Source organism: Bubalus kerabau, chromosome 2 (assembly GCF_029407905.1).
Source record: "Bubalus kerabau isolate K-KA32 ecotype Philippines breed swamp buffalo chromosome 2, PCC_UOA_SB_1v2, whole genome shotgun sequence".
NCBI classification, from domain to species: Eukaryota; Metazoa; Chordata; class Mammalia; order Artiodactyla; family Bovidae; genus Bubalus; species Bubalus kerabau.
The window spans coordinates 49612665-49622950 of NC_073625.1; the positions used below are offsets into that span (position 1 = coordinate 49612665).

A 10286-nucleotide genomic window follows, 5' to 3' on the forward strand; every position below is an offset into this window, starting at 1 on the left:
TGCAAAGAGTCAGACAAGACTGAGCGACTGAACAACTACAAGATGTGTGTTTGATTGAATAACATTTTCCAAAGCAAATGCAAGAGTGTTATAATTTTGAAGAGAAATCTTATGAAGCCATCAAACGGTATTCCCTGAAGGGGACAGGTAGCTTACTTTTGACGGGCACATAGGCCTCACCAGGGCTGGGTAACCTTTCTGTTCTTAGCGAAGAGCAGTCATTTACTGTGTAATCATTTGCTGTGCTTGGAGCTCCACCTAGCTTGTCTCACTCCATCCTCAGAAAACCTCTCATGGAAAGCCTTCTTCCCCTTTTATAGATGCAGAAGCTGAGACTCACGGAAGTTAAATGGATTCACCTGCTCAGCTGGTAAATGGCGCCAAGGGTTTTCCTTTTGCGCACTGCTCCTCCTCTCTACACTTGAGTGCATTTCAGGGGGTGCTTCCTTGCTTCTTAGCAGAAAAACACGCAAAAGGAAGCTGTGGTACTAAAAGTCCTAGTGTCCAGAGATGTTGAGTCATGAGCTTCTCCGGACTTGCCTGGTGGTCCAGGATTAGGACTCCGCACTTCCAATGCAGGGGACACAGGTTCGATCCCTGGCCGTGGAACTAGATCCCACATGCCGCTCAGTGCAGCCAAATAAATACGTTTTTAAAAAAGTCATGAGCTCCCCACCCCCAATTTTTTTTTTCCCAATAATTAAAGCGAATTGAACCCCCTTGACATGAGTTCCCTTCCCTTTCTTCATCCCTGCTTTGAGATCCTCTGGCTGCCATATCTCCCGGCCTCTTCCCTCCTCAGCCCAGAGCTGCTGGCTGGCCTGTTTCAAGCTCTCAGCTCTCTAGGTAATTCTGAGTCTCCCTTGCAACCACCTCCCGTGTGCCATTGATGCTACTTTACTGCACTTCCCACAATGAACATATTTTACCCTTGTGTGTTTAATGGCTGTCTCTCCATTGGAGTGTTAGCTCCACGAGGGCAGCAGTTTTATCCGTCTTTCAGCTTGTGCTGCAGAAATGCAGACTCATGGTAAATGCTCATTTAACATGTCAGTGGAGTGAATGAATGCTGCTGCATCATGTAGCTATTTCCCCACATCGTCAGCCTTTGTTCACCCTCTCGAACATGCTTAGGTCTCATGGTGACAGTCGTCCCTGGACTTGACCTACCTGGAACTGTATCCACTCCACCCGCTGTGGTCTTCCACTCTGGGCATTACTGAATCCGCTCTCTTGAAGGCCACCGAGGAGTTCCAACGAAGTGTCACTCTGAAACCCCTAAGGCTTCCAATAATTTAAAACTGCCCTCCCCTTTAAAGTTCTCTTTTCAGTTGATGAAAGAGGCAGGGGTGCGATGCCATGAGGGGTTTGCTGTAAAATATTTCAGTAAGGTAACTATACAGCAAGAGGGCACATGGGCATAGCTTGATCACGGATCACCTTTGAATGGTGATTAGTGTGTGTGTGTGAGTCTCTCAGTCGAGACTAACACTTTGCAACTCTCTGGGCTGTAGCCCACCAGGCTCCTCTGTCCATGGGATTCTCCAGGCAAGGAGACTGGAGTGGGTTGCCATGCCCTCCTCCAGGGGATCTTCCCAACTGAGGGACTGAACCTGGGTCTCCCGCATTGCAGGCAGATTCTTTACCAGCTGAGCCACCAGGGAATATGTGCATTGAGTGGGTATTGGGCTTCATTATGTCTTTATTTGGGGTGTGTGTGTGTGTGTGTGTGTGTGTATTTTTTTGTCAGACCAAAAACCAAACCCACATCCTTCATGGCATCTGACCATCCTCCCTGCTGCCCTTCCTGGTGGCTCTCCTTCCTCCCGCCTCCCCTCCTTTTGCCCATGACCTTGTTTCTCTCTCCCGCCTCTCCCGGGTGCTTCCTGGCCTGCCATGACTTCAGTGACTGGCACTGGGTCTCTGACTCCTGCAGCCCTAAGCCGTCTCCCCAGACCCACCCAGTTCTGAATTCCCGACCACCTGCAGCCCTATGGCCCCCGCTTAAGCATGCCGAGTGTCTCCTCTAATGAATGCGGATGGTTTCCTCTCAAGGCCCCCCTGCACACCCCTGTCCCCTGCCTGTGCCTCCTGAGTTCTCAGTGACATTGTCCTTCTTGTGTCTTGGCCGCAAAACGCCAGAGGCCCGTGACCTCTTCACTATTCTTTGCTTCGCCTCCAATCAATTGTCAGGTCCCCTGTCTTCCTTCCACCTACTCCAGTGTTCTTGCTTGGAGAATCCCAGGGACAGGGTAGCCTGCTGGGCTGCTGTCTGTGGGGTCACACGGAGTCGGACACGACTGAAGCGATTTAGCAGCGGCGGCAGCAGCAGCTGTCTTCCTTCCCAAAGCCTCTTCTTTTCTCCTCCCTGCCCATTTCTTCCTTGCCATTTATCCTTGTTCAGGCTTCCTTGTTTCTTGCCCAAGTTATTGCTTAGTTGGTCTTCCTACTTTAATTCTTAGCCCTCGATCCAATGAACACACCATTGTCAAATGTATCTTTCCCTGTTCCGCATTTCCCCAAAACACAAGCGGAACACAGCTCTCTTAATCTGAGACTCCATGCCTCCTGATCTGGCCCTAGATGACTTCCCAGCTCTAGTTCCCACATTTCCTACCCAGGACTCTGAGCTTTTGTCAATCCTCTGTCTCACCCCAGGCCTTTTCTATATATACAGTTCTTACTGTCTTTCAAGGTCCTGTTCAAATGCCACTTCTTCCAGGAAGACCTTGCTGATTTCTCAGCCAGAGGTAACTGCTTCCACTTCATCATTCCTAAATTACTTCAGGATGTTCTTGCCTCATTTCATGTAATAATTTTTGTAGGAACCTTTCCTGCAGAACTAGAGTTTCCCCCACCCCCCGCCAAAGACCCAACATGTTGTGAGACCTTATATGCTGGAGGTAATTAATACTTGTCAAATAAGGTGAGAATTTTAATCTGTCATTTTAATCTTGTCTACTTTGTATAATTAACAATGATAAATGGAAAAACGTCTAAGCTAGAGAAAAATTTATACCCAAGCATTCTAAATTGCTTTTAATATTTCAGAATTGACATATAAGACTAAAAAGAAACTATCCCAAAATGCACTGGTCGGGTAGGGTTAGAATTCAGTGTTAACCAATGTAAATAAGAATTCAAGGGAGAATTACCAAACTGAACTCATTTACATGTATAATTACCCACCTGTGATCATTCTACTGTCTTATGTATTCCATTTTCCCCCTCCTACATCAAGTTAAAAATACTTCACATCTTTTTTCTTTCTAACCAAATACAATGAATTCTTGGAATTGGGAGTGGGATGTGAATGCAACTCTACCACTTGAAGCAACATGCAAATGGGCCACACGTGTGCAGTTGGTGTGGGGGGGAAGCCGAGCTGATAAACTTATAAGCCATGCTCAAATATGCAAGAGGATGTGTGGAAACAGCATCGGAAACATCTTGCTGCTTCCAGCCATTGGGAAAAGCCGTGAAAGAAAACCGCAACTCTTATTATAATGTGGAAATCCACGAAGCACAGGCCTATGGCAACCTGAGATTGCTGCTTCCTTTGACAAGAAGGTATTTGATAGTAGGAAGGTGTCGGTGGCTTTGCCTTCTTAAGAAGTGGGGAGGAAAGGATCTCTCAGAGCTTGAGGAGAGAGGCTCTTGAGCTTGAAGAAGCAAAAGGAAAGTGTTGTTCCTTAGTGTTTGGGGGGGAAGGAACCGTAACCCTTGGGGTTGCTCTCCAGGGTGCCTGTGGGCCCTGCAGTGCAGGGCTCTGATGGAACCTCCCTGGCTCGCGTAGAGGGCAGGGGCCTCCCACGAGATCCTGGCACTTACAGCGTGGGCATTAGCTCCTAGATCCTGCCAGGTCTGCTCTGAATTTAACAAGACCCTAGTGATCTGCTCGCACATTTACATTGGAGCTGTGCTGCTTAGAGGACGGGGTTAGTGAACACCCGTTTCATGCACTCATCTGTTTGATCACGATCAGGGTCATCATTAATGACCCCGAACACCACTGTCATGTTCTCAGCAGCTCCTTTAACACTTGTAAAGTGGGTTGGTTAGTAGTACTCCTCTCCTGCTTTTGAGTTGGATTTTTCTTAATCAGACCACAAGGGGACGCATTTCACCGTGTAAATACTCCCCGCATCCAGCCCAGTCACAACCGCAGAGTCAAGAGGAGCTGCAGCCGAAGCCCCCTCCCACATAGGCTGCTCCATCTCAACTTGGAGTCTCCCCTCTCCGTGCTTGTAACCAAGCTCTTTAATTAAAATAAGATCAAGGTCTCTCCCCGCCAGCCCCCGCCCCCGACCAGTGCCAAGGGCTTGGGTTAGTCAGCATTCATTCTGAAATCGTCTACACCTACGCGCCCACAAGCCTTCCCCAAGAGATTTACATTTTTACACGGGGAAGTTAATTATGTTTTCTCTTGCAGTCATTTCTGATGTTTCCATGACTCAGGTTCATTTCTAAGTCCCCTCCCCCAGTCCTTAAGGCTGCGCTTGCCAGCTCCCTTTAAACTTGCCAAGAGGGGCATCATCCTCCCCCGAGGAAGCACGTTTCCCATCACCTGGCTTGAGTGTCTGACTCACAGGGCTTCCCCAGAATCCTTGCCTGGATCACTGCCGCTTATTCCTTGGGAAATACTCAGGAATACTGTTATACTCCCTGGTGGCTCAGACAGTAAAGCTTCCCCCTGGCAGTGCAGGAAATGCGGATTTGATCCCTGGGGTTGGGAAGATCCTTTGGAGAAGGAAATGGAAGCCACTCCAGTATTCTTGCCTGGGAAATCCCATGGACAGAGGAGCCTGGTAGGCCACAGTCCATTGGGTAGAAAAGAGTCAGACTTGACTTAGTGACTTGGCATCACCGACTCAATGGACGTGAGTTTGAGTAAACTCCGGGAGTTGGTGATGGACAGGGAGGCCTGGTGTGCTGCAGTCCATGGGGTCACAAAGAGTCGGACATGACTGAGAGACTGAACTGGACTGACTTGGCGACTAAACAACAAACAGTTATTTCTTTATAGCAGGAGGCATCAAAAGCATTTTATTCAGGTTAAAACATTTTCCAGAATCTTAAATTTAGATAATCCCATTTTATGTCAGAATTTGATTTGTTGAAGCAGAAATTTTTTTTTTTCAAATACTCGTGCATTAAATTGTTTTGTTCAATGGAGTGTAACTGAGGCCAAGAAATAGTGCTGTGGGGTTGGACCAGTCTGGGAAGCCTGGAGCCTTGGAGTCTAGGTCCTGCTGTGCCTCTATCTAACAGAGCAGTTTGCATCTTTGGCTTCCTATCTCTCAGCTTTGTTTTCCTCATCTATATAATGAGGAGGCTGTACTAGAATGATCTATAGTGAAAGTGTTGGCTAGTCGTGCCTGACTCTTTGTGACTCCATGGACTATAGCCCACCAGGCTCCTCTGTCCATGGAATTCTGCAGGCAAGAATACTGGAGTGGGTTGCCATTTTCTTCTCCAGGGGAATCTTCCCAACCCTGGGATTTATCCTGGGTCTCCCACATTGCAGGCAGATTCTCTACCAACTGAGCTACCAGGGAAGCCTGATCTACACTGCAGAAGAATGATCTATAAGTTTCTTCCTTTAATTAATCTAGTAAAAGCAATCAGAAGTCGTGTTGTTTTAATTAAGCATTGACTTGAAATGGAAAATTGGATCAATAGCTGATATAGGATGTACAAAGCATCTATAATCTGATGGACATTGACGACATCCTGCCGTTACAGCCCACATTGGCTGCTGCTGCTTAACAGTCGTCGGTGGCTGGCAGGTGGCACATCTTGAAGATATTCTTGAATTGGCTCACAGAATCCTAAATAGAATTAACACATGAGCATGTGAACACATAACCGCATCTCTGGTCATCAACATTTGATTGAGAATCTTAGTTATTAAAATGTATCACTGATTTCTTTTGTCACTACTTCACTTGCTTTCAGTGAAAAAAAATATATGTCCTGCTATCGTCATTTCACTTTGGCTTGTCCTGTTCACTTTCAGCCAGCCAGAACTTAAATTAATCAGGGTTGCATGTCAGACGCAGAGTAAGGCGAGCGAAATCCCGCGATGCCAGCTCACCGGGCAGAGTTTCCAAGGCAACCGCTGTGGTCTGTGTCTTCACTCTGAAGGGAAACCTGGGAGAATCTGGTCCTGACGTCGCTCTGAAAAGAACCAGCATGGGGTGAAACGATCTGTGAATGAGGGACTTTGGTTCCGGCCTGCTGTTTGTTTTATTGCTGTAAGGAAAGGTTGTATTCACATTTATTTTCTCTAGCTCTGAAATGAGGGTTTGAATTGAACTACTCGTGGATGGGCAATTAAAAGCATATTTAAAATATACATGGACTACAGTTCTGAGAATCACTGATCTTCCAATGATAAAGAAGGGACAGAGTCAGAATTCTCACAGGAAAAAGAAAGAAATTTTACCCTTAAATGAGAGTAGGATTAGCATGGGCCAGGATGCAGAAAAAAAAAGGGCAGAGAACAGTCCCCAGCCAGTTCACCTTCAAGCTCCCACCTTCAAGTTTTTCTCCTTGTTAATGAATGAGACTATAACATTTATTTTCCAAACCAAGGCACATGAGAGGGTGAAAGGGGGAGATTCACTAATTAAAGGTTGGGTCAGGATGAGACATAATAAACCTTCCCAGGCAAGCCCGTGTGTATATCACCTGCCTTTTGTGCTGTATGGTAAGAAGGCTTTGGAACAAAGATCCCCTCAGCTAATGCATTTGAAAACTGCTAGGCTCGAGTGGTGAAGATTCTGGTTCATCTGATGAGATCTGTTCGAGTGGGAGTGGAAGAGAAAAATGGAGAAACATGGGAGGGTTTGAACAGCCACTCAGGGAGACGTGACAGGGAATCAAACAGAAACGAACAGAAAAGGCTTGGAAGTCTTGGTTGTTGCTAAGGGAGCACCACTTTGGGTGACCGAGGTCAGCAGATTTGTGATGTAATCCAGTAAAGACTATGATTTACCTTTAAGAGGGTTTCTGGGGGAGAAAAATCCCAACACAATAAACATGAAAACAGTTTGTGGTTATGATTAATCCTATTTTCTATAAAGAAATTCACTCAAAATGGACATCAATAAGTTTATGAAAAATGGTTATTGCTATCCTCAAAGAAATAAACTGAGTTTGCCATATATTGTGAGCTAATAAGATAAACTGAAAAGGCTGCAGTCCTTTTATAGTGCTAAATATATTTAGCTCAGGTGTAAACATGTTTGTTCTTTATTCAGATGAGGTTTCCTGATGGAATAATCTTTTTTTTTTAATGGTTATTTATTTTATTTTTTGGCTACACTGGGTCTTTGTTGCTGCACGGCCTTTTCCCTAATTGTGACGAGCAGCTGGAGCTATTCTCTAGCTGTGGTGGGCAGGCTTTCCATTGCAGTGGCTACTCATGTAGCCAGGGGTTCTAAGGTGTGCAGGCTTCAGTGCTTGCGGCTCCCAGGCTCTGGAGCACAGGCTCAGTAGTTGTGCTGAATGGGCTTAATTGCTCTGAGACATGTGGAATCGTCCCAGATCAGGGGTTGAACCCAAGTCTCCTACATTGGCAGGCATATTCCTTATCACTGAGCTACCAGGAAAGTCCTGGATGAACTAATCTTAAAAGTTTTAAAAAGTATGTCTTACTTTGAGCCGCTATAACAAAATACCACAGACTGCGTGGCTTATAAACAACAGAAATCTATTTCTCACAGTTCTGGATGTTGGAAGTCTAAGATCAGAGGGGCAGCCCTCCAGGTTCTGGTGAGAACCCTCTACCAGGTTGTAGACAGCTGTTTTCTTGTTGCTTCCTCACATGGCAGAGAGTCAGAGAACTCTCCAGGGTCTCTTATAAGGGCACTAATTTCATTTGCTGCACTAATTTTTATTACTCTGGCAGCAAAGGTCCATATGTCAAGGCTATGGTCTTCCCAGTGGCCACGTAGTGTTGTGACGGCTGGATAAAGAAGGCAGAATTCTGAAGAATCGATGCCTTCGAACTGTGGTGCTGGAGAAGATTCCAGAAAGTCCCTTGAATAGCAAAGAGATCAGTCAATAGTAAGGGAAATCAACCCTGAATACTTATTGGAAGACTGATGCTGAAGTTGAAACTCCAGTATTTTGGTCACCTGATGCCAACAACTGACTCATTGGAAAAGTCCCTGATGCTGGGAAAGACTGAGGGCAGAAGGAGAAGAGGGCATCAGAGGATAAGACGGCTGCATATCATCACCGATGCAATGGACATGAACTTGGACAAACTTTGGGAGATGGAGAGAGACAGAGAGGCCTGGAGTGCTGCGGTCCATGAGGCTGCCAAGAGTCGGAGGCGACTGGGTGACTGAACAACAATTTCATTTGCATGCACTCCACCCTCATGACATAATAGGCTTTGCCTCCTAATACCATCACACTGGGAGTTAAGATTTCAGCATATGAATCTGGGGATTCCCCTCTGGGGAATGGGCAGAGAACAGGCATTCAGATCATTGAAAAGTAATCAAGAAATGTACTTTTGCTGTAGAAAAATTAGAAAATACAGGTAACTGAAACGAAGGCAATAAGACCATCTGTAACTCTAACGCTATCATATGTTCGTGTGTATCTTTCCACACTATCTCCTAGGCATTTTATTTATATGTGTAATTAAGAAAGAGAATGATGTTTGGTTGCTGAAAGGATACTGATGTGAGATCAATGTAATTTGGAGTTGAAAAGAGCATTGACTATTTTTTGATCAATTTTGGAGGATCTGAATTGCTTGTGTGTGTTTGCTCAGTCGCATCTGACTCTGTGTCACGCCACGGGCTGTAGCCCGCCAGGCTCCTCTATCCACGGGGATTCTCCAGGCAAGAATACTGGAATGGGTTGCCATTTCCTCCTCCAGGGGATCTTCCCAACTCAGGGCATGGAACCCAAGTCTCTTTACTCTCCTACACTGGCTGGCACACTCTTTACCACTGTGCCACCTCAGAAGCCCAAATAAAATGCATAGGAAATATTAAGTTTTCCATGTTAACAAATATATACTTACAGTATTGTTTTAATGACTGTATAGTAGTCCATGTATTGATTAGTTCATTTAACCAGACTCCTGACATTAGGGCTTCCCTTATGTCTCAGCTGGTAAAGAATCTGCCTGCAATGCGGGAGGCCTGGGTTCGATCCCTGGATTGAGAAGATCCCCTGGAGAAGGGAGAGGCTACCCTCTCCAGTATTCTGGCCTGGAGAATTCCATGGACTGAGTGACTTTCACTTTCACTTTCTTTCCTGACATTAGATAGGAGGTGGTTTCCAGGCCTTTTGTATTGTAGACAATGTGGTGTTGCACATCTTCTAGTGAAATCTTTGTGCACAAAGAGTGAATGGAGCTAGAGTGTGCGACACGGCGGTAGGTCTGAGGGCTGAGATCTGCCAGCTGTGGGTTCTGTTCATGAATCACTTGTGGAATGAACACAGGATAACAACGGAAGAGGAGATGGGGGTTCTGGTTCCCACCCAAGCATACAGTCCTGAGTGTGTCACTTAACCACGCCACGGTTTAGTTTTCTTTTTCGTGGCAACATCACAGAAAGTAGAGATAATGAATGGACCTGATCCCTAGAACGGGACAACTGTGAGGATCAGATAGGGTAACACAGTGTGGAAAAACCAAAGTTGTAAAGCAGTGTACTGTATAGGGATGTATTCTTTTCTTTTAAAAATGCTATTTTGCCATGTTTTTTTCCAGTGACATAAACAGCAAACATTTATTTCACATGGTTCTGGAGGGTGGGAAGTCCAAGATCAAGCTGGCAACAGATTCTATGTAAGAACCCCTTCCTGGTTCGTGGACTACCATCTTGTCCTGTGTCCTTGTGTGGCCTTTCCTTGGTGAGTACACGTGAGGGAGGGGTGAAGAAAGGGAGATCTTATGTCCTTTCTTCTGTGTATAAGGTATTAATCCCATCTTTTTTTTTTTTCTGAGTCACAGGTAGTTTGTGTTAGGAAGACTTCATCTTAATGTTCAAGTGGATGAATGCAAAAGTCTTCATGACCTTAATGCCACTGGAGCTGGACAACTGTTAGCCTAAGAAGTAGAAGACTAAAAAGTAAGTTGAAGTTCTGCATGAATTAACTGTAATTGTCAGTGAAGCTGTGCAACATTAAGTCATCTAGAACTGTCTCCAGTTTTTAAGATTATGTATTTCGGTTGTGCTGGATCTTGGTTGCTGCACGCAGGCTTTCTCCAGCTGCAGCGAGCAGGGGCTCCTCTCTAGTTGCAGTGCACG

The 10286-nt window shown here is 45.6% G+C and overlaps 1 long non-coding RNA gene across 1 annotated transcript; it reads left to right on the forward strand.

Moving 5' to 3' along the window:
- Nucleotides 1-3381: 3381 nt before the first annotated feature.
- On the forward strand, nt 3382-6345 carry LOC129643331 (uncharacterized). Its single transcript, XR_008710236.1, has 2 exons — nt 3382-3570; nt 6020-6345. It is a non-coding gene; the product is annotated as an uncharacterized LOC129643331 (long non-coding RNA).
- The last annotated feature ends 3941 nt before the right edge of the window (nt 6346-10286 follow it).